Genomic DNA, 24,533 nt, shown 5'->3' with positions numbered 1-24,533 from the left:
CTTTATGTTTTTCTGCATTCATACAGTATAGGAACAGGGATATGACTTACAACCAATCTTTTTTTTTTTTCCTGTGTGAGGTTTGTGAAACTTAGAAGGGGTTACATGTTTGTGACCTGTGGGTGAAGCTATGCCAGGAGGAAAGGTTTGTGGTTTGAATGGAAAAGTACCAACCTGATGAACTTAAAAGAGACTGAGCAGTTCCTGGTCAACCAGATTTATTAGGCACCAGTTTCTAAGATGAAAGCATCTGAATCCCATGGAAACAAGCAGAGAAGGAATCAGAGACAAGCAGCCTTTAAGTGATAATATTTGCAGATGTCATGAAGACCATGAAGGGGATGGTAAATCATGAAAAAGGTAAATAATTGAAATAAATTATTTTGATTGGCTGGTGAGACAAACATAAGCAAATATATTTCTAAGCAGCCAAATGCAAAGATGTGCACTTAAAGTCTGTAGGAAGCACTTATCTTTATGGGGAATTCTTTAGGGGATGCCTTGGTTTTGAAAAGGTCTTAGGGATCATGGTGATTAAAAGGCTGTGTGAGATCTACAGCCAGAATCAAATGGTAAAATGGATTTATGAGTAGAATTGGATCTATGAATAGAAGAATTTCCGGTACTTGTAAGTGAGTGGTATTGCCTCTGCTTGGTACTGAGGTGCACATAGCCATGGTATCACATCTGGTCCACAGTCCAAGACAGATGATTATTGTTCAGGAAGGGTGCAAGGAAGATCCTGCAAAGCACCTGTGTCCTGGTTCAGCTAGGATAGAGTTAAGTTTCCCCAGCAGAGATGGGGAAGGGATCTTCAGCCGGGTTATTCATACTATGCTGACGTCAGGTCCAGCGCAGAAGCAGGAACTTTTTCTTTTGTGGCTTTGGTGACGGGGAGCACACGGCGGGCTGTCTGTAACCATTGCGGAATTCCTCTGTATATCTTTTGCCTTGTTTACTGTTATTACTGTTTATTGTTGTTATCATTGCTACTGTTGTTGTTCAGATTGTTTATTACACTGTTGTATTAAATTTCTTCTTATTTTAACCCGAGGTTTGTGCCCTACTTGTGTCCGAGGGTGCGGGAGGGACAACGGCAACGTGGTCTCTGGTCCCGGCAGGGCCTAAACCAACACAACCTGGAAGACCATAAAACATTCTTTATAGTTAAAGACTCAAGGAGTTTGTTCAAATTAACAAGAGAAGTTGAGAGATGACTTCTAATCAAAGCTTGGAGGTCCCAAAATAGGAAAGAGGTTAAGGGGGTTCTTCACTCTACATATGAGCTATCAGGAACTCTACATACTGTAAGTTTAAAATTAGGTCTAGAAAAAAAGACAGATTTTAAAGCAAGGATAAATAAATCATTGGAATAACATATCAACGTATGTGGTTCAAAATTTTTAAGCAAAAATGGGTGTTGTTTTAAAAGAAGTTCTCATTCAGACTCAGGTGCATCTTATGACTTGCGCATGAAAAATCTTCTATAGTATATATAGTGCATAATCTTTACTGACTAGGTAATCATCAGGGAACCTTCTGAGTTTATTATCATGGAAATATGATATATCTTCTGAAGGTTAGAAAAAAAATCTATTTTATTAGAGCAAATAGGGGCATACAAATATTCTCATCATGTCCCAAAAGAAATATTTTTGAAATTAGAGGAGGTCTGGGTCACTATAAAAACCAGAGCATTAAGAATCCTACAGCTGAGGCACGTTTTCTGCATTTTCTATCTTAGGCTCCTCATGACATGGTAATGATTGAAGTTGTCTATTTATTAGATACAACAGCTTCCACTGATGAGGGTGTTTGTAATTCTAAACAAAGAGCAGATGTTAAGATGAAGTGTCTTTAATTTTCTAACCACGGAGTTGACGCTTTGGTAGACTACTGAGACAGCGGTTCTGTGATCATTTATTACCAACTCTGTGCGGTTGTACGTCATCTAGCAGTACAAATTTGTTCAAAATCAGGCAAGAGCATATGATTCCATTTTGGTTGGTTTAGCCAGAGCACAAAGCACCGTGTTTACATTCACTTTATAATTTTATGTTGATTTTATGCTGGCTGCAGGAAGACAGCATGAAGTTAGAGTCACCTAGACAGAGAATACATGCTCTACATTAAAACTTCTAGGAGAAAATTCTCTCTTCAATGTACTGTTAACAAATCTACAACAGTTAACAATCTGTATTGTTAACAAACTCTGTACCAGTATATTGCATCCTTATGATTACAGGATTACAGTGGCTTTGAGATCTGACACTAATTGTCCCAAAACACAGATTCACTGTATTGTCAAACCACAGCTTGAGAGCCAAGCTGAACTGAGAGTTAAAACAGAGACACTGAAAAGTAATCTCCTTGTGCCTGCTCTCCAACCAGAAATGGTAGTATTGCCAAGCTCTGGGATACCTTTGAAATTGCCAGTGATTCCTGAAAAGAAAAAAAAAAAAAAACAACCAACAAGCAAACAAAAATCTTCAGCCAAAACACTTTCACGAAAACAGCCGGAGGTAAGGATGGTTTACGTTGAACTTTCTGTTTCAAAGTCAAGTTGTGTCTCTTTATATGTAGACCACTGTTTGGAAGAGGTTAAATTCCCTTATGTTTGACCTACATTCAGTTCTGAGGTTTGGGCTGTGTGAGCTGGGCACGCCAATTAATTCTAAGGATGGTAGTAGTCGTAGTAAATGAATGACCTGCAAGAATGAATAACTTCTTTGTCAGCTGGCTCAACAATTTTAGAAACCATAAAGGTGAGATGGTTGTAGGTTGGGCCACAACGATTATATTGTTTTTCAAAGCTGGAAGGAGTCATGCTGACAAAGATGCACTTTGAAACTAGCTTGGGAGGGAATACTCCATAAAACCCAGCAATATAGGCATTAGTATGGTCAGTATAGTAATGAATTCTGGTGGACTGATTTTTAAGGATGAATGGCTTGGACAGTCTGGAATTATAATAACAGAATTTACAATGTAGGTAGTATGAGAAATAAGCACTTTAAGAAATCTGGACAGATAGTGAGCATAGTCTTTGCGATATAAATCTGGAATGAGACCACTGATCTTCATGGTAGCAGATGAACTTGACCCTGTGAAAGCCAGATCAAGTTCTATCTCATTCCTCTACATTTTGAAAATGAATTTTAAAAAGACATTTCAGGGCATGGAAAAGTCCCAGACAGGAGAATGTCACCACCTGATCTGCTGAATTTCACATGGCTTTTATTAAGTGAATCCACAAAGGCTCAAGTCCTTATGAAGAGGCTTTAACTTCCATGTAGCTAGAACAGTTGCGTGCTAAGTCCTCAAAGCACAAAATTCACAAAATTACTGGGTAGGTTTTGGAGTATTGTTTTGGAGACCCTTGAAAGCACCACTTAATAAAAATATCACCAAATAAAGAAAGTCTGATCATCTTTTTCTTCTTTTACCAAGAGGTCCAAGGTCTCCCATTCCCATGTAGTTTCAGAATGCAGTCTCTCATACAGTCATAGGACATGTCTTGCCTAATTTTTTGGGGGGCTTCTTTTCATCCCATGTTGAGAAAATACATAGCTAAAAATACTTTAGGATGCTTTCCAGGGAATACCACCCATGTGTTCCCCAAGACACTCTTCTTTAACATTCCTTAACCTACATGGTATTCAACTACAAGACTATGTGCCCCCATAAATAAGTTGCATAAATTCATGAGTTGTGCATTGCCTTAAAAGAATGTTGAGGCTACAGAAGGAAGCAGTCATAGAGGTAAGAAATGCCAAAATTAAGGCAGTCTGTGCAAACTGAATACAGTCCTGTTGCGCAAATACCCAGTCTGAGCCAATCTCTGATTACAGCCTATCTTTTTTCTCCTCATTCATTCCAACTACAGGTATTTGCTATTCACCAGATGAGAAGCTACTTGGTATTTCTTTATATTCTTCATTTGTATTAACCCTTCTTAGTAGCTTGACACATTACCTTTTACTTCCTATCCATATGGACTAAAAGTAGAGAAGTCAGTCAGCGTGAACATGGCTTAGTTGACGAACCATGTTTACTCTGGTCCTCTCCGCATACCTTCCCTCTCTAGTGTGGCAAAGCTGTGTTCAGATCTTCATGAAACATGCAAAAATAACTAATCTGCATTTTAAGGAACGCCCCTGCTCTGTTTCCAAACACTTCCTTTCAAACAAGGCCCTGGTATCCCTAACAGTGGAAAATATTAGGCAAGTCAAGCCTGAAGATGCTACCAGCTCTTTTTCCACCTCATAGCATCACCTTCACGACTGCCTTACAAAGGAAAACTTAATCCATGCATCAGTAGTGTCTTTTCATGAGCTATACACCTTTGAACTACACGGTACAGTTACTTTCTTGGGGGAATTACAAAATCCTGCCTCCCAACTCACCAAAGCTCTTCAGTTAGTATCCCCCCTTCCATCATCCTTCTTGGTTTCAGAGAATTGAACTGTATAGCATGGGTCCCAGGGAGAAGCACTTTCATCCAAATGCCAGGTCTGTGTTTTTTCTATGAGCAGGCACCTATCAGTACCAGGCTTCAGAGAAAAATCCCACTACCCAAACCCTTTGAACAGGGAAGAAAATATATTCTGTTTGAGAAATCATTAGAAAACCAGATGACTAAAGGGATGATGCAAAGTGTTGCTGCTGCTATTAACTATGCAATGATTAATGTTTCCAAGTATTTGGGATACAGTTAACCCCTTTCATCAACTCATCTAGGTTTATAAATAGAACTTGTAGGTTTTGACTTCCTAAAATCCACAAAAATTGCCTATTTTGGATGGGGTTACAACAACAGGTTCAGTAACAAATATGACGCTGACATGCAGAACTTTGCAGAACCTGCCTTACCATTAAAACAGGCAAAAAAAAACCCTCTGTGAGACTAACAGGGGAAAAAAAAATAGCTTCATAGCTCCAAGCAGCCCTCAGGCACTCTGTTCTGGTTGTGGAAATCTGGGGTGAAGAAGATGAGCCCTATCAGGCTTCTCTAAGACCAATGCCTTTGAGAGGGGAGGCTTCTCAGAGCGGGGAAGGAGACCTCCTAGCTTTGCCTTGAGCTGGTGTTTTCTATATAATGTTATTGAGTGGGTCTTCAAAGAGGGCTGTGCAGAAACTGTAAGATGATATTATTTTTTTACTGTTTTCATATGCTGTTTGTTTATTATGAGATCAAGCATGTTGCTTACTTGTATCTTTCTACTCCAGACAGAACTCCTTTGAAGTGGACCTGTCTAAAAAGGTGTGTCTGTAGCCTCCACTTTCTTGGGGAGCCTTAGTAATCCACAGTTACAGGGACAAGATCAGCTCTCTCTGAGATCACAGTGTAAAAGCATGCAGAGCCTGCCTAGTGCTGATATCAATTTTACACACTGAATCACTGAAGCTGAGGAAGCTGCAGCTGCCAAAAAAAAAATGGAACATTTTTAAATTAAGGCACCACACGGACTCATGAAAATTCTTGCTTAGCGAATAGAATTGAGAACAGCAAAAGAGAGGTACTTCATTCGTGATTTGATCAGCTAACTTTCCCTAAAGGGTGCATTGAGCTTCCTTTTTTTTTTTTTTCAGACAACTTTCACACTGAGAGTAGAAGGGAGAAGTCCAAGACCTCAATCATTCATCCAAAGCTGGTTCACGCCAGTTCACGCCATAGCATGCATGGGAAGATCAGTCCCATCACATTAACCCATTTTGCTATAAGAAGGCAGACTTCAGCACTCTCTACTTTCTGTACTTGGGCAGAGTGGCATCTCCTTTCATACTTCCTCCTGCTTACATGGTTTTGAATTCTGCAGGGCAAAGTCTATGCCTGAGACAGTGAGAGTTACCACAGGTGACTGGGACCACAATGTAAAAGTGGCCAAGGCACTCAGTTATTCAGCTCTATTTATCCATTATGGGAAGTGGAAGTAATGAGGAGATGTATGTTGGTGGAACTGAGCAGCAGCAAGGAAATATTTCTGAGGAAAGAAAATGCAAATGGGAATCTACTGAAGGCTAGTTATAGGGAAGGGAAAGATGGGAGTTGAACAGAGGACCATATGCATCCAACAGTTACCATGCTGTCCATACATATGTTACACTTGGTGTCATGCTCTACGTGCCTCTGTGTAGACTTCCCATCAGCAAAGAAGTGAAAAGAGTATATAGGTTTCTTCTTCACATACAGCTTTCTAATTCGCTCAACCATACCGATTCCTTTCCACCTCAAGCAAGTGGATACAAGAAGAGAGAAATAAGAGAATGTAAGGAAAATATACTCTTTCACACTCTTAAAATCATCAGACTAAATGTATCATTTTTGCAGCTCCATGGAAGGCAATGAAGCTGAAATTAGTTCTTCATGCATGGATTGCAGTATTGCATAGTGAATTTTAGGCATCCATAAAATGCAATGTAGTTTATGCTCAGTCCTAAGGGTGAAGTGTTCTATTTGTTTCCTTCTGTTAGATCAGGGTTATTCTGCAAGGTCAAGGAAATATCTCATTGAAAATTTTAGTACAAATGAGAGAATTATTTTGAAAAAAGGGTGGAAAAGAGCTGCAGTGATAGAATGGAAGTTTAAAAGTACCTCCATTTGAAGCAAGCTAGAAAAATAGTTTACAAAAATACTGTAAAGGTGTGTAAACCCAGAAACTACAGGAAAAACAAACAAAGTTATTATACCAATTTTTATTTGTTCAAGACAGAAGAAAATTGGAGAGACATGAAAGGCAGCAGAGGCATCACGCCAGACAACTTTCTGATGGATAATGGTCAATGCAGTCTTGTTGTGTTCTTCCTTTGCCTATGCCTAGCATCCATCTGTTAGGTTTTGCTGTACATCATGTCCATGACTTGAATACAACCTTAGATTTTCTTCCTGAAGGAATAAAAAGTTCATTGAGGTGAAGGAGAATTGGAAGTCAGGAACCTTTAATATAGAACAGAATGCAAATTCAGGTTGTTTCATAAAAAGTAATCAAAACAAAAAAAATTGCAAAAAGTCGGATTAGCAGGGTAGAAACATAAACATTGAACACAATAATAACTGATTTAACTTAAACACAAGTACATAAGGAGGTCGAACCTTTCAGTCACAATCTGTTGCGTTAGTGCATAGATACACAGACTAGTGAATTCTGTTGCTTCTGGTTGGTTCTTAAGGAATAAATGTCACTTTGTGTCCCAACTGCATCTGAAGTCAATGAATCCATCTGCTGCCTTTCACACATGCAGAATGCATTTCCATCCCTCCCAAGCCATGTTCATTGGCCAGCGTGACATAATTAAATGGCCTGCATGACACATTCAGATCCTTGAATTTAAGCCATTAATTTACGTATGCATATTGCAGTCTCTCCCAGGTTCAGGAGGAAAGGGGAGCACAAATAGCAATAGTCCTAAGATATGTTCCTTGCCATTATAGGTTGTCAAATGTGATGTTAACATATTTGACAAATAATAAAGATAGCAGCTAATTTCAAGAAGTGCAGTCTATTTTAATTTCATTTTGTAAAACCCTCTCTCAGTGTTCTTGGTAGTGCCTCTGTAGACTGAGGGGTGTGTGGAGAATAATATATATCTCCTTCCCTTAAATTAATATAACCCCTTTCTTCAATGGCAATATGTTAACTTGTCAAAACTCATCATTTTCATGCTACACAATAAAACATTCCTTAATGCAACACAGTACTATGCTATCACCTAGCTCACCTAGAAGCAAAATTCCACATAAACTATATTGTACCATCTGTTGCTTTGCCTAAGCAAGTTTTCCCTTTGGAAGATAACCCCTGTGAGTTGTTAATTAACATCTTGTTTGGAAAAAGTCTGAACAAACCTCTTGCACTGAACAAGTCTTAACTTACTATTTTTCTTCTTCCCTGTCTACATATTTCTTTTGACCCAAAGCATATTTTCTCCTTTTTTCAGAGAAGCTTGAATTTTGTTCCAATTTTGGGAGAAATGCAAGCCAACCAGCTGTCAGTAAAGATTGTCCCATCTTACTAAAGACTAAACCTAAACAGAATTAGCGGTCTTTGTTATTGCTCCCACAAATACTATGGTTGCTTTTCATCAGTTCATGTGGTGGATATGATTTCTTTTTTAGAAAAAGACTTTGACTTGCTGAATGCATAATATGTTTTATATCAGGTTGTTTGGCATAGAAGTAGAATGAAAACCCTTTGGTAGAGAGAATGTTTTTAAGAGAAAAAGTGCTTTTCTCAATCAGAAGAATAAAAGCAATCTAGATACATTTGTACTGCGTGACTGAAGTTTTGTTTCTTTGTTCACATTTTTGGCTAAATCTGACATATGCCCAACAAGAAACTGTGGATCTCACCAGAGAGAAGAAGGGAAGAGACTGCAATCTATTATTCACCTGGATGTTACAAAAAGACCTTTCATGTGTCAAGTGGTATGATGTAGGTGGTATAATTTGGCATTATCGTGCATTGCTACTCGTCTATCACCAGACTTCTTAAAACTACCTCTGTCATTGGTATGGTGTCTACACAAAAGTGATTGCCCTTGTTACTTTGCTGCAAAAAACCCAGACTTCAAAATACTAGAAGCAGCTCAGAATAGGACTGACTAATCTTTACTAAAATGTATGTACATATATATAAATATACTTACAAAATGTGATTTCCAAGTTTTTATTTTATAGGCATTTATAGAAAGAGAGGTCTATTTTATGGTGTATTAACCAAAAAAATGAGTTTGCAAATCTTTGCAACAAGGATTTAAAGCAAACCCATTAGTAATATGGAACTGAATTCTGAGGTTTAAATTAGATTATTAGAAGAATTGACTATATTATGATCTACCTGGGAAAGTACTAGGCAAAAAGATTCCATGGCCAGTGTAGCAATATGGGCTCTGGGTACTGGGGCAAGTGATCAATGACTTCGCCTCAGCTGTAAATGCAACGCAGGGAAGAGGTTAAGAAAAGGAAATGGGAAGGAGGGAGCTAATTTGAAAAGAGAAAGAATAATGCCTAGGATCATAAGCAGGCAAGTAGTTTTAGTTGTTCATAAGTACAGGAAAAAGGACCCGATTCTTACAACATGACAGGATAAAGTTAGGTGGCATTTAAAGAAGAGGTGCCAAGAGAATTTCAGAGCCCTCACCCATCAAGTCTTACCGAAAAAGCCAGATACTAGTTACATAGAGGATGAAGAATAAAGGGAATATTTTGTAAATGTACAAAATGAAACACATGCAGATATCATCCTCTTCTGGCAGTAGGGAAACCCTGAATTTGAGAAGGTCTAGGTTGCTTATCTGGGGCACACCTTAATATTGTGAAAATACATAATATTTTTGCAGAAACTACTTTATAGCACTGGACTAAAACCTGGGATTTTTGCACCTTAAAATAGTGACTACATGATTCAGAGAGACCAGATACACATACATTATATATTTAACTTGAATATTATCAAAATTACATCATTAGAGATGCAATTCTATTTTGATTTCTTATTCTATTTTGTCTCCAGTCCACATTTAGAACACTCAAAATTTAAGAAAATAATTAGTGGTTTAAAAAAACACTAATTGAAAGGTGCCTTATTATCATTAAAGGGTTGTTTTATTAGGTCCTAAAGGGATTGGCTCTTATTCTGTAGTATAATATTATCATCAGTAATTCCAAAGCAAAGAAGCATACTATATTATAACTGTTTCCTGATGATACAAGGTTTCCAGGAATGGCAAATAATGCAGAATAAAGATGACTGAGCCCTCTCAAACATTTGACAAGCTAATTATGAAAGTTTTAGGGCAGCTGTGTACAAAACAATACTTCAAAGAATAAAGCAAAGTGTCTGAGGTCATGGCAGCTAGAGGATGAACATATGCTCTCAGCCTGATCCTCTTAGTACAGGTGGACACAATCTTTACTGTATAATAGGAAACTCTATTATCTCTGACACTAGTGCAACTGTCACTATAATACAGTGGCTAGCCTTGAGACTAGCCCAGATACTGTGAGTGTCCAGTAAAGAGTCACCAAAAAAGGATTAAAACGTTACAAAGCTTACAAAACTATCTGGATAAATTGTTCCACTGTCTAAATTAGCCTTAATTTCTGATCACTGGAATTTCCTGCACCTTTTGCTGTTGGAAGAAGGACTCCTCTGTAACTAACCCACTGTTCCATGTAGCAGGAATTAGAAACTGTGGTCAATCTAAATCAAACTTCTGCTTAGGCAAGCTAAGAAGATTGAGCCCACTGTTTTATTCTATTGCAATGCCTATTTTTTTAATCTCTTGATCAATCTAGGCTCCTGCTATATGCTCTTAGTTTTCTGTGGGAGGTATAAGGATTGAGGGGCTCTTTTCTGATATTTGTATTTTGACTACAGTTAATGCAAAAGGATCTCCTTGTGTCCTGAGCAAGGAGGAAAACTGTGACAAAAAGGTGGAGCTTGTTGCTGAAAATACTGCTTATGTGTTTCTTTCCACTCTTATTAATCCAATTATTTTAGTGGGTGTGCTCTCAGACATGGTCAGACACCTGACCTCAGACTAGGGATTATTCTGTGAAGGTTTATGCACAAATTTGACTTCATGTAGTGCCAGTTCAAAGACGAGATGTTCCTGCTGAGTGACACCAAGTAAATGTCAGAGTTCTTTGAGCGCAAACTTCCCACTGTCTCCCTGCTGAAATCAGAATGCAATTGCCAATACTGGTATTAACTTGAAAAAGGTTGCAATATCCCAAAGTGAGCTTTGTCCCTTCTGTGAAGATTAGTTAGGAAGTTTTCCTTGGGTTGTTTTTTGGTTGGGTTTTTTGGTTTTTTTTTTCAAATTAAGCACTGAGGGCAAAACTTACTCTCTTGAGGCAACCAAAACATGGAGTCGACTTCTGCTGATGGCCTGCTCTGAAGCTAAGGAAACTTCGGTGCATAGACACAAAGCATTGTCAGTTGAGAGCTCATGCGCAGAATGATCCTTTAACTCTGCTTAATTCTGTGACTGAAATAACGACAACAGGGTCTATTTTTGGTTTTAAATGAAATTTATTATGGAATTGTTGCTCATTAAATGAGTTTATGTGGGATACAATAATACAGAATTTCAACCTTACTTTAAAATCTGTCTTACAAATCAGTGTCATGTTGCTACTGGTTTAAGATCAGTGCTGTCAAATATTAACAAAATACAGGAAATAAGTCATTTTTCAGGAAATGCTTGGTTCATTGAGTCAGTAAAACGGTTTCAGCTTAAGAGAACCAGATTTAAATACTACTTACAGACATGCTTAGCATCTTCTAACAGCAATAAATATTACTTGTATATTAAGTGTTTGCTTAAATTCAGAAGCTAGCAGATGAACTAACTCTGTGTTAGTTTTCCTCTTCCTGTATATAGCATGATATAACAGCTCGATGAAGCATTTGCTATTAAAACATTTCTGAAAATATTTTCAGGAAATGTACTTTCTGTACGATACACCAATTTTGGGATCTTGTGCAATATTGCACATATGTATCTTTATGTATTACAGGTCTGTATTCATTGATAGCTGAAGGAAAGAAAACAGAGAAAACTATGCTTCTTTTTTAACAGGGATAAACAAAACTATTTCATTTTCACCAAGGGAACTGATGTTTTGGTTTTGAATCCTAAAATACTTTATATAAAATTTAAATTTAAGTGAAAATATATGTGGTATCACTAACCAGATGAAATTTCTGATTATACCTCAACTTTTGGTCTTTTTACCTGTCTTGTAACTGGAGACAGGTTATAAGATAGAGGCTGGATTCATCATTACTGATGCCTTGCCGAAGAGAAGAGGTTAATGGGAATATCACAGTTTTAGTTCCCATCATTAAGTCCACGAGTTATTTACTGTGACTGCTCTTCTACTTTGTCCTTCTTGCCGCAGTCTGAAGGATGATTCTGGTCCCACTTCCCACTGCCAGAATTCTGCCCATTTCTGCCTAGAAAACTGTGAGAAAAAGAAATAAAAACCAATGATGGATCTATGGCAGCCAAAGATCTTTCTTTATGCTCCAGCCACTTTTTGGTGATTGGTGCAATCACCTTTATTGCCCCAGCAGGTCTTTTCCACATCTAACATATAACATTTCATGTCCTTCTCTTGCTTTGTAGAACCTCAACAGTAAATTTCCAAACATTTTTTCCCACTTGCATCTGTCTGTCGTTTTGCCTCTCTCTCTTCCAGTTTATTTCACATATTCTGACATGATCCAAGAAAACAACAGATGGCAACTTCATCCAAGTGGGTGTTATACACGAGGGACTGCAAAACAAGAGCTTGTTTTCCAATAACTTCCTGTCTTGCAGGTTAAAAGTTTCAGAACCTACTGCAATTCTCTAATGTGAGTCTCAAAAGTGAGTTAGGATAGCATGGTTGGCTTAGGCAGGGAAAGATCGGCTGTTGACTTCAGTAAACTGGGACCGAGACCTGCCCTCAAACAAAATTTTAAATCTAACTTCTATTGACTAGATTTCGATGTGGGTTTTCTAATGTGCAATGCACGAGTAGTAAGATAATACAGTGCAGGAGGAGAAACAAAGGCAGTATAGAGAAAAGTAGGAGAATGAGAAGTGTGGTTATGTGGGAAACATCTTTTAAAAAAGAGCTGGCAGATTAAAAGGCTTGAGAGAGAAGAAAAAGAGGAAAGCAAGAATGAAGGAGAGAAGGAATGAAGGAGGAAGGGGGGATGGGACAAAAGAGGGAATGAGTAAAAAGAGAAGGAAGAAAGGTGAGAAGGACGGGTGTAAAACATAAGAGGGCAGGGGTTTTGCCAAACTCCTCCTGAACATGGTTCCAATTCTTCAAAATTTTAGGGCTTCCAGTTGTGCCAGAAAAAACGATGAAAATAAATGCTTTAAAATAATTACAACCAATGTGACATCGTTTTATTAGATTTCCTTGGGCAGAAGTGGGACAGTATCTGTATCTTGTGTTGACAAGCTTTCTCTCTTTCTCAACAAAAAATATCCTTTTGATCAGTAAAGAAGTGCAAATACTTTGAGCCACATATGGTGATTAGCTGTGAAACAGGGAAGTAAACTTGAGAAAATTTAGCTCAAGACACAGATGAAATTTTAGTTCTTTTTCTGTTTTGCTAGGCCTGTTCAGCCTACAGCTTAATCAGTACAGCAGGTTACAACTAATATAATTAGTAGCTGTTACTGAAGAAAGGGGCCCATATTATTAAAAATAGTGTCAGAACCCAGAAAAATTACTGAGAATATAAAAGCAAAGTAGGAGATAATCTTTAATTCTGGCATAAAGGGGGACACAACTGACACAGAATACAGGACATTTCAACACTACTGACAAAAGGCATCCAAGAAGGAGAAATTCAAGTCAGATAGATGTGTAGTTGGTTGGCTTTGTCTCACCTGCCTTTGGGTGTCTGAAGTAACCTATTCAGACCGGAGCTAGTGAGTTAATGTTCTCATTAGAAAGAAACAGATGTGTCAAGAGAACAATTAGTCTGAACACAGGTACCTGCCTTAGGTCAAGATAAATTACCCTTTTAACGTGACTATTTCTTTTCTCTGACTATAAGGTGGACCTTCTGTTGACTGCTCAAACTTAGATGACTAATTTCTATTTGTTCAGGTTAGAGCAATTCAAGGCAACACAGGATATAAACTGTCACCAAATCAAGAACTTTGTTGAGATGAGGAAGACTTTTGTACTGGGTCTAGAAGGACGGTGGTGGGTTGACCCCAGCCAACAGCCAAACCCCCACACAGGTGCTCACTTACCCACCTCTCACGGGAGACAGGGAATGAGCAGGCATCTGTGTGGATACTGGCTGCTGGCCAGGGTCAATCCACCACAATTTTCTGTGTTGGTCAGTCTTGTACTAAAATCATTTATTTTGCCTATTTGTCAGGAAGACTTTGTATGTTGGTCAATCCTGTTGAATTAAAAGACTGATAAATAATGTTTTACAACCCCCTGGAGCTATAAAAACAATCGAAAATACCGCTATAATTAAACATTTTGCATTACGCATTCCTTCTGTCAAGAAACAGTAGGAATCTAAATGACGGCTCTTTCACATGGACTTGTTAACAATGAGAAATCTTTCCAGTACCAAGAAACAGGGTTTGTGAAATATGACATCTGTATTTTTAATGGCAACATTTTGCCTGAGCTAACACAATTAGTGAGAAATCAAAATTAAAATCTAGATTTCCTGATAGTGACAAGGATGTAAGAGAAGTAAGAATGCTGAGTAAATTACTCATCAAAAAAAAAAATAGGGATTATTGTGTTTAATTGTACACATTTTCCTATTTCTTAAACTTCATTTTTTTGGTGATTTCAGTGCAATGGTTTCTTCAATTTGTCTCCCTCTAGTGGATTATGCCTTAGGTGTGTCAGGAGTCTTCAATCATTTTTCTTTTTTTCTTCACTTGTACTGTGTGGCTACAATGTTATTATTATAACTGAATAATCTATACACAGCGATGCCTTTATTCCATCCCTGATAACTGCATCTTTCAAGCTTATATTTATTCCCATTTCCCCAGGTATCAGATGTCTGGGTTACAATTCATGCAAAGCATTCTCAACCCTCTTCTCACTTTAAAGAAACATAACTATACCATTTTGGTCATTCTTCTGTCTCTCAAATCAGTTCAAGAACCGGCTCAGATGGAGGTCTGCATAAAGCAGCCTTTTCAGTGGTCTAAATTAGGACCTAGTGAAACAAAGTAAAGCTAGGTACAGTTAAATCATGTCATAAATATATAATGCCTTTTCTAAGCCTCCAGCAAGTATAATCTTTCAGCAACATAGATATATTCTAATGTTTGATGGATAAAAGATAACACAGCCTACTCTATTTTTCAAAGGTTCCTTCTGCAATTTGGAGGAAAAATATATTTAATTCTAACAAACATAGAATATGTCTTGGGCTCATTTGTATTAGCTACATTATGATCTGTGGTGGATCAGAGCCCTTCTGTGTTTAACACCTATAAATCACAACGAAAAGGCAATTTCCTGCCCCAAAGACCTTACACTACAAAAGGCAGGGCAGCCAAAGATGTAGACTGAGCAAGCAGAAGGTGGGAATGGAAGGAGGTAATGAGAACTGACAGCAGTTGCTGAATATTATTAGTATTAGCATGGGCTGCCGAACATCTTTGTGACTGCAGCAGGGATTTTATAGGCAGAGGAAAGATTTCAGGTTTACAGATGGAGATCTGAAGAAGGAAAAGTTCATGACCACTGGTACTGCTATGTCCAAAGGGGAACACCTCTTTCAGACCACAAGTTTTTTCTTGTGAATACATTCAAATTGTACTGTTGATTTTCTTGCCTTTCATGCTCATTCCAGACAGCACTGCTGTTCAAGTAGGACATTAAATAGATTATATTATAATTAAGCAATTAACTGAACAATTAAATCTGAAGTTAGATAAATGCTGTGAGCCACACTCCATAACTGCTTGTAAAGTGCCACCCAGGTCGTTTGTTCCCTGTTCACCTTCTCTCCTTCAAATATTTTCTAGTACTAATGGGAATAATAATGAAGAACAATAACAGTAAAACTCACTGTTAAGTTCCTGCATACCGAGTTACTGAGCCAGCACACTTTTACTTGGGTGCGTTGCCTCACATGGCAGCGAGCTGAGCTGCTTCATCTTGCACCAGCTCAGAGTGGAGAGAGGAGCTCATACCTATCCCCACTCCCCTTCGCAGATCTACCTACGAAGAGATTTCAGATGCTGATTTAGCATGACAAATGGTATAAGAGGGCATTATTACCTTCCCCTCATTACCTACAGTACCACCTGCTTCCATACCACACAACATAACAGCAGCTGGGCTGTCAGCCACTCTTTGTGCAATATAAATCAAGGCCAAGCACACTCAAGTCTTACAAAAAAACAATCCTTCCTCTCATGAACTCACTTATTGTTCTGCATGGACCAATTCTGCTAACGCCTACCCACTTGAATAACTGTGCTCATTCTTTGAAATCAAAGTATGACTGACTAGTCGCATGCAAACTGGGTTAAGCCCTTAAATTCTGAGCTTTTGAAGACAAAACTTCATCTGACATGCGTTGCAGTGCTCTTGAACTACTTCAGCATACTATGAAGTAAGAAAATAAAAGTAAAAAGGAAGGCAAGGCTTTTAAGATGTCCTTAAATTGACCTTCAGAGAAAACCAATGCTGAATACTGGGAAAGGAACTGTGAATGAAGAATAGTGTCCTAAGTGTAAACGAAAGCTCCACAATCCCATCTAAGCAGTCTTAGAACACTAATCCATTTAAGATAATAGGACAGCAAAGGACCATTGTTCAGGACAGCAAGTGAAAGTTGAGATGGGCTGGGTTACTCTTTCCAACACAGAGAGATACCATATCTCAATTCTGAAAATATATTCAGAGGAATTTGTGATCTTTTATTATTTAAGAGGCTCCACTGGGGGCTTTAAAAGTGTTTATTTTAAAAAGCAAAAACCTTACAGCCACTCATAAAAGAAAGGAAAAAAAATCTACCTCCTAATGTATAAGCTAAGCATGTACTGCATTGCTTTAATCTCCTCATTTTCACGTTTCATTCACTTGTCATAAAATTGAATCTTCCCAGACAGACTGTCTGATGAAATTATATAGTTAGCTACAGTACATCAAAGAAAGCAGGTGAAAGTAAGTTGCATATTCACACACACTGTAATTCTTGACCTAAAAAGAAAGAGGTTTTCATATCTCCTGCCACTTCTTTTGGAATCTATCCTCAGTGCAGTTAATGTTTCTAATTCTCAGTTTGAATCATTTCATCTGAACATAATGGAGAAGAAAAACAAAAAGCTGACACAACAATCAGACTGTATAAGGTTTGTCTTTGTCTAGTTTGTAAAAGACAATGCTGGTCTACTGGAAACACTAAGAGAATTCTAATCAAGTCGGAGTTTCCCTGGAGGACCTGTGTTAAATAGTCTGGTCCTGAGAAAGTAAAGATCGTAATTCACTTCAGATATGGACTTTATGAGAGATGAATATCAAACACCTTCCAAGTCTTTTCTTTCGGAAAGAAAATCCCATCATGGCCTCATGACAGATGGTTTGGGTTTTTTTATTTCTTAAAGATTTTTTTAGGTCATTCTTAAATACAGATTTAATCAGTTTTCAGTTTAAAATTCCCGGAAAAAATAATCTCATTCATTCTAATTTGTATTAAACACAAGAGATTATATCAATGCAACTCTGTGTGGGATTTCAAATCTCAGACCAGATCATTTAGAGCTATTTTAAATCTGCACTTTTGTGCATGCATAGCCTGTGAAGGTTTTCACTTGGTGTTCATGCAATGCTAATGCAGTCATGATGTGCAGGCCATAACGCCTCTTCCCACAGATGACAGCACAGAAGGCACAATTTTGTGTATTTTATTTACATTGACAAGGTCAAGGGGTCAGGCTGCTGATTATGACTTTTTCTGTTAGATGGACCCAGAACATACGCCAGCAGGGGATTCACTGGCAGCTCCCTTAAGCAAGGATTTAGGATATTAGTGTCTAAATGGAACAGTTGGGTGCTCACCTCGGCCTTCGTTCTGGGTTAAATCTTTCACCATGTGTCACCCACAGCTCTATTCCATGGCCAGTCAGGCAGGTTGATGATTTTTCCTGAAAGTAATGCCTACAAGAGAGTTCAAAGGTTCAGGAATGAGGCAGTAAGTATTTTCATCTTTTGGGATTGTGTAAGCCCCATAAATGGCCTCAGGCCTTACTGAACTAATGTTACAAGTTCCTCAGCTAAAGTTTTGTTCCTTAACGGCAAACATGAGCTTGTGAGATCGCCTCACACTTTACTGAAATTTAAATAACCTTTGTCATATATGGAATTAACCTGTGCTTAACAGGGACAACAGTGAATTATAGGGGATAAAATTAATACTGTCTTCAGGAACTTGGGCATTGTACTGATGATGATGTGTCATCAGCACATGCTGCCAGTGACCCTTCAGAGATTATTCTGGGCAATATTCTGTAGACAGCAAAACACAATCCATCAACACATAAGAAAAAGTCAAGGTGTTTATAACTTAAGAAGAATGAAACCTACCATTCAATATGAAAACAGATAAAGATTTCAGGTAATCTTTGATCAGATGTTTTGCTTAGCTCTTAATGTAACTGCTCTACTAATATTTTGTGGCTGCTTTAGAGTCGTGGGCTGAGTCTGGAAAAGCTTTAGGATACGGGCATAAGGACTGGAATGGAACTACCACACCAGATACTACCCACCCACTCTACACACCAGCTTTGTGTACAGTTGTAGCCCACCCCAGTTATAAAGTAAAACACTGAATATGAACCAGTGAAGTTTATTTAGCAGATACTTTACATCAGTGTTGGGATGAGTTAAGAGCATGCAAGAGTTGTCTTAGAAAATCATGACAGTCATGAAGGACACCAGAAATCTTTGCCAATGAGCATATGTTTGATGCAAGTACAGCTAAATCAAATGAGCTGATACCCTACATTGGCAATCAGTTTGTATCAGAAACAGTGTGGCCAGCAGGACTAGGGAAATGATTGTCCCCCTGTGCTCGACACTGGTGAGGCCACACCTTGAATACTGTGTTCAGTTTTGGACCCCTGATTACAAGAAAGACACACTCCAGCGTGTCCAAAGAAGGGCAATGAAGCTGGTGAAGGGTCTAGAGCTCAGGTCTTACAAGGAGCAGCTGAGGAAACTGGAGTCGTTTAGCCTGGGGAAGAGGAAGCTGAGGGGAGAACTCATCCATCTCTACAGCTCCCTGAAAGGAGGTTGCAGAGAGGTGGATGTCTACTTCTCCCAAGTAACACGTGACAAGACAAGAGCAAATGGCCTCAAGTTGCACCAGGGGAGGTTTAGACTGGGTATCAGGAAAAATGTCTTCACCAAAAGGGTTATTAAGCATTGGAACAGTCTTCCCAGGGACATGGTGGAGTCCCCATCCCTGGAGGTATTTAAAAGACGTGCAGGTGTGGCACTTACGGACATGGTTTAGCGGTGGACTTGGCAGTGTTAGGTTAACGGTTGGACTTGATGATCTTAAAGGTCTTTTCCAACCTAAATGATTCTATGATTCTAAAACACACATTACTGAGCTCCTCAAATTGAAGGAGTCACTGCCCAGGTGCTGTCCTCTTCAATAGGAGGGACAGGATCTAAATGTGTGGATTTTTTGTCTCTCTCTTCTTGAAGGGGTCACTGTCTTTTCTAGTGTCAACGCTATGCTACGTATTCCCTAACCCCATTGTTAATGGATAACATACACATTGTTAATGCATGCTAGGCTTTATCAGGCTATGAATATCTGTGAAGCCAATGAAAACAGGGTCTCTGATCATCTCTCTAATTCTGTGTGAAAATTTTCATATCAACCGCAGTCTAATTTCAATAACCTAACAATACCATTTTTGCATTTAATTCCTGAACATTTGACTTCATGCAGTTCTGAACTCACTAAACTGCTATATTAGTTTACTGGAACATTTTTTAGTTTTCTAGAGTTAAAATAAATAGTAATTACAGAAATCAACTAGAAACAACCCTCCTGCCCCAGAGTCCAAATAATGCATCAACAGGACAGCAGAGATCCCCCTACCACTCAGACTAACAGCATGAGTGAACCAGGTCAGTATATTTTCAGCAGGTTTCACATATTTCTGTGAGCAGCAGAATACTAGGGGTTCCAGTGGTGTCCAGGACTTGCAAAACATAGTGGTCACGGTGCTTTCAGCCCATCTTAACCTCAGCCTTCATTACTTTAGTTCATGTAGCTTTTTACTCTCAGCCTACATCCATATAGCAGCTTCACCCTCCCCCACCACTTCCCCTTCGGGTTCCTTGTGCTTAATTCACCATTTTCTAACTGTCCCTTCAGGCTTGGTTCCTCATCCTTCTGCTTCCTCAGCCTGGGAAAAGGAGGAGCACTGAAAGCACATCAGAGAGCGTCTTTGTCTGTAGTGCTCTCTGGCCTTGAAGGAGAAATAAGAGGGGGAAGTCCGGCTCAACTGATGCAGTCTTATTCTAGGTCACACTTCATACAAACAGAATATGATGAGTTAGCTGCTAAACTATAATATATTTCCCCAGTTTTCAGAAGCTTGTGATTTAGCAAAACATTGGGGTCATCATAAAGCATCTTTCTAAAACCAGAATGACTCTCTTAGAAGAATTCCAGCCTTGGTTCTAAATCTCAGGAATGGTGAAGCTCCTAGTTTAAGAACTGTTTTCATGTGGGTAAAATCAGATGCAGATTTATCAGGCAGGATGGAGGTTTTAATCTCCCTTAGCCTCCCCTCAGCTCCCCAGTAGCACCAAGTAAAGTAGTATGCATTTCCTTCATGTGATACGGCTGCTCAGTTGTGTAGCCTTCCCAGTCACATAAGGGTTATAACTGCTCCTGAGTAAAACACTCTTTTTTTCTTTTCTGAAAAGTGGCTAAGCTATTTTTGTTCAAATTTTCAAAAGAAGATTTCAGCCTGAGGCAGAAATTCAGCATGAGAAATTTCTGCCCAAATTATTAAAGAATGGTGGAATTACAAACTACTGAAAACAGATGGAGTTTGGCATAAGAAATTACAGATGCCATCACTTATGGCCTTTATACTTGCTGAGCATTTATACTGTAACACATATATAAATGTGAATATGCAGTATCACTCAGAAGAGTACTTGTTCTTACCTTCTATGTTCCTTTTTTAAAAAATATATATATCTACAGGTTTTATGACTGCAATAATGATCTTCAAGAAATGTACTTCTGAATAGCTAGAGGCTGTGAGGTCAACATTCCAGTGAGCAATCAGATGGCAAGAACCTCCTTACCTCGATGTCATTATTTCTTACAAAAATCAATAATGACTTTATCCTTGCTTGCTGTTTTAGTTCAGTGTAACAGTGCAAACCACATGGAATAACAAAGAGACAGAGGGGTCTGAACAGATACTAAGTAAGCTGATGAGGTGGATGTTAATTCTTGAAAGAAGTTGTCATACAAACAGAGAACAAAAACCTTTCAATCCTTAACTAATAAGGCAGTAACTATACATTCTTCTGGGGTGGAAAATCTGTTATAAACATCATTTGTAGAAGAAAATCTAGCTTTGACTCCTGCCTATTTTGTAATAGTACAGAAGGTGGATATTCTAACAATCCTTAGATGCAAAGAAAGCCATTATGAATGAAAGCCAGTTTGGCAAGAACCAGGAGATGACAGTTTACATTAGAACCTTGGTATCTTGTTGGTGGATCCATTTTTTAAATCAACTTGGATTAAAACAGGGAACAAATTTAGGGTTCAAGTCAACAAAGGAACAGCTGTGCATTTCCATTTTTATTTGATTTATACTGTTCCCAATGGATTCCATACAAGTGAAGCACTTTCTGCTATTACAAAGACTCATTATAGTGAATTAGAGTGGCTCCATGGAAATCAGTACTTACGTTCGTTCAAAACTGATACACTGCAGAAGAAAACAAGCCAGACTCTCCCTACATCTAGTATCTAAAGCAATCCATCAGTGGCTACTGATAATTTGGAAAAAACAACTATAAATTTTGAACCAAGGAAACTAATATTGCCTAGCTGAAAAAAGATACAAAAGTAACTTCTTGATCTCAGGAATTAAAGGTAAGCAAGGCCTGCCTCTATGGCTTGACCTTCTCTGTTAGTATCACCAGATGGAACCCACACCACTACAGAACTGTATAGTCTAAGACTTCCTTTTTTGCCTTTTTCTGGACATAGTTTCAAAGAATTCTGATGTTAGACCCACCCTCTACACAAAGATTTAACAGTAAATTAAGACTGACTGATTTCTATTACTCTAGTTCAGCCAGAACATTTGGGTAAATTTCAGGCCTCGCTGTATTCAATGGGAGATTTCCTACATACTTCAGACAAAGCCAGGATTTCATCTCAGCTGTATTCTCTGTTCTTGTGTAGGAGAAATGACTACAACTAGGCAGAGATGATGCATTGTTCTTTATATTCTGCACCTGTGTCTAATTTAGTCTTACAGCTAGAGCTACACAGCAAAGTAGTTGACAGCTACTAGAGAGAACAGTCTGGAAACTGTCAACTCACAGAGATGCTTTTTGAGCTCTCACTCTTTGGAATAACTTCTTTTCTGTTTAATCAAAGGAAAAGTATTTTTGTTAAGAAACTTCACATTCCAGATAAGAATGCTGTTAAGCCAGGGAATGAAAATATGAAATAGCTGCTTGTTACTAGTGCTGTAAATCATCTGTGAAAGGCTTCACAAACACACCAGATGCAGACTGCTAAATCCTTCCACTTCATGACAGCACTGAACCACTGATGGAAGCGTGCTTTCCATAGAGAGGAGTGAGCAAGTACCAGTTATGTAAAGCATATATGCATCAGTTCTGATTAGCAAGCAAAGCATAAGCCATATTCAAGCAATAATGTAATACTGTATAGCCAGATAAAATTTCACTTGTGGGTATACACATATATAGACAAGAAAAACTAGGTTCTATACATTCACATTATTAAATTACACTACATTTTGAGTGATGTCATGACTGCCAGTATAGCATAAAAACAATGCAGCATTCAAGTTGTGCATCTAATTGTTTGTGTATGCATGTATACATGTATATTCAACAAAATTTCTCTCTCTGTAATTATGCACAGAGATAACAATGTTTCCATTATAACTTTCCCAGCAATGGTTTGAAATATCAGTAAATATAATTTTCTTTTGCTGCAAATGGAAAGTTGGAGGCTGAACTCAAGGCTGAATTTAAAGTTTTGGAAAAGTTGACTAATTCAGAATTTTAAGACAATACTTTAAAAGGCGAAACATTTTATAGATAAATGACTCAGAAAAGGCTGAAATGTAAAGCATTTATCTTGTCAGGAGTATATATATATATACACACACAGAGGTAAAAGGAGGCTTTGTACATTAGCAGTGTGAAATTACTGTGAAACTGTACAAAATTTTGAAAGGTTTCATTATTTCCAGCATCTCATAAAATCTCTTCAGTATGCAGGTTATGCATTTAATTGCTTGCGTATCTGTTGCAATTTATTACTATTTATTATTTTTGCTATAGATATTACGAAAGGATCAATGTAATATTAATAAATGAGTCCATTGTTATTTTGCCTCATCTGCAAAATAAAAAATTCTACCCTGTTCCACCAGACCTTCTTGTTACTTAGCCTATCTTTAGCTTCCAGCATTTGTGATCTTCAGCTTACAAGAAATTAGGGCAATATCCATAAAAGGATGTTTCCATTTAGTTTACCCTGCCTTAGACCCAGAAAACAGGTTCATAGACCTATATTAGGTACTAAGAATCGAGTTTATACCCAGCTAACACTAGCCAATGGGAAACACTGAAGATCATGAAATCTCACCTCTTTTAAGTGTTTAAAGCACCTAATACCAAGCTGCAGAAATGCACCTAGGACTAGATCAACATCCATAGTATATTCTGTGGGCTAGAAGTCTGAGTTGTCTATGTTTAAACAGATGCTTAGCTCACTCTTTAGTGGTTGTCCTCAATGGTGAAAACATGCAGGAAGCGGGAAATTTACTGGAGAATTCTCCCAGCCCCATGGACACTGAGACACCTGAAAACCCAAATACAGGTCATAAAGATGGTGACTTGACTCTGGCTTCTACCTTGTGCAAAGCTCATGCACCGTCTTTTTACTGATGCTGAGATCCAAGGCTCAACTGGATTTTTCTTGAAACTAGGCTTAGTTCATTATCGCAAAAGCTTCAGCCTTTCACAAATTAATCTAAAATTTATTCCCAAGATTTCACACAGATGCAAGAGCAGTAACTTCAGTTGAAACAAGCCAGTTTTGAAATCTATTTCAGTAACATCATCTTTTACAAAAATACCACATCTAAGCCATGCGTGTGCAAAACGTCACTCCCGAGCAACCTGGTTCAAATTCTTCTTAAAGAACACAGGTGAGGGGTGGCACTGGGACAGAAGGGCCCATGAATTCAGCAGGACCTAAGAAATCAGAGGTAGGAAATACCTTTGGCGCATCAATTTACCTCAGCCACCGCTGCCCACGCCTTGTTTTCCAGGGTGTTTTAAATGTTTCCAGCTATGTTCAACCTTTTTCATATTAAAAAATAAAAAATAAAAAAAATCACGTCGTCCTCGGAGCTCACGCCCCGACCCTCCTGACTGAACGCACCGCGGGTACCAGTCCCCCTGGCTGCCCGGGTCGCCGCCCGCCATCGCCTGCCGCTCCGGCCCGCGCTGAGGGGGCCCAGGGCTCCCCCTGCCATTGCTTCCCTCTACCGGGAAGGTACCCCCCACCCCTCCTCCGAGCTGGGAGCGAAAGGAGCCCCCCCGCCTTGCCCAGGCACCTCGGCGGCACAGACAGGCTCGGCCCGCGGTCGCCGCCCCTGCGACCTAGGCCGGCCCCCGCCCGCCCCGGCCGCCGCTCGGCCCGGCGCTCGTTTCCGGCGGGACTTTGTGCCGCAGCGTTTCCCTTCCCCGGCCC

General features: G+C 38.8%; 1 long non-coding RNA gene across 2 annotated transcripts; it reads right to left on the bottom strand.

Moving 5' to 3' along the window:
• Positions 1-10,942: 10,942 nt before the first annotated feature.
• LOC141963323 (uncharacterized) lies at positions 10,943-24,532 on the bottom strand. Of its 2 annotated transcripts, XR_012634083.1 has the most exons (4): positions 24,397-24,532; positions 24,076-24,139; positions 17,573-17,671; positions 10,943-11,971 (listed from the first exon to the last, which is right to left on the bottom strand). It is a non-coding gene; the product is annotated as an uncharacterized LOC141963323 (long non-coding RNA). The 2 variants fall into 2 exon arrangements; XR_012634081.1 differs by lacking the exon at positions 24,397-24,532 and having other exon boundaries at positions 24,076-24,385.
• Position 24,533: the final 1 nt, after the last annotated feature.

The sequence above is a fragment of the Athene noctua genome, chromosome 1 (assembly GCF_965140245.1).
Source record: "Athene noctua chromosome 1, bAthNoc1.hap1.1, whole genome shotgun sequence".
NCBI lineage: Eukaryota > Metazoa > Chordata > Aves > Strigiformes > Strigidae > Athene > Athene noctua.
Note: the sequence above shows the minus strand (reverse complement) of the source record. Positions and strands in the feature narration are given on the sequence as shown.